Here is a 1049-nt window from a genome sequence, read left to right on the forward strand (position 1 = left end):
CTGACAAGCAGTATAGAAGCTATAGAAAAGTATATATATTATTGTATATAAATCAGCACAGAGCGGTGTAACTGTGACCATGAGTCCTGACTAGCAGTATAGAAGCTATGGGGGGTAATTCCAAGTTGATCTCAGCAGGAATTTTGTTAGAAGTTGGGCAAAACCATGTGCACTGCAGGGGAGGCAGATATAACATGTGCAGAAAGAGTTAGATTTGGGTGGGTTATTTTATTTCTGTGCAGGGTAAATACTGGCTGCTTTATTTTTACACTGCAAATTAGATTGCAGATTGAACACACCACACCCAAATCTAACTCTCTCTGCACATGTTAAATCTGCCTCCCCTGCAGTGCACATGGTTTTGCCCAACTGCTAATAAAATTCCTGCTGCGATCAACTTGGAATTACCCCCATAGAAAAGTATATATATTATATACTGGTGGTCCCCAGTCCCCACAATGCAGCACACTGATCAGATATTTGCAGCACACTGAGCACAGATATGGAGCGTTTTCAGGTAGATAACGTAGATATTTTCAGCACACTGAGCACAGATTATTTGCAGCACACTGAGCACAGATTACGGAGCTTTTCAGGGAGAGAAAACGTCCTCTCTGTTCAATCTCCAAAGCACAAGTGAAAATTGCGGCGATGCGCAGCTCCTTATATAGAATACGAATCTCGCGAGAATCCAACAGCGGGATGATGTTCGGGCGCGTTCTGGTTAACCGAGCAAGGCGGGAAGATCTGAGGCTGCCTCGGAACAGTGTAAAATAGGTGAAGTTCGGGGGGAGGTTCGGATCCCGAGGAACCGAACCCGCTCATCTCTAATGTATATATATATATATATATATATATATACATATATATATATATATACACATATATATATATATATATATATATATACACTGCTCAAAAAAATAAAGGGAACACTTAAACAACACAATGTAACTCCAAGTCAATCACACTTCTGTGAAAACAAACTGTCCACTTAGGAAGCAACACTGATTGACAATCAATTTCACATGCTGTTGTGCAAATGGAAT

The sequence above is a fragment of the Pseudophryne corroboree genome, chromosome 4, assembly GCF_028390025.1.
Source record: "Pseudophryne corroboree isolate aPseCor3 chromosome 4, aPseCor3.hap2, whole genome shotgun sequence".
Classification (NCBI taxonomy): Eukaryota; Metazoa; Chordata; class Amphibia; order Anura; family Myobatrachidae; genus Pseudophryne; species Pseudophryne corroboree.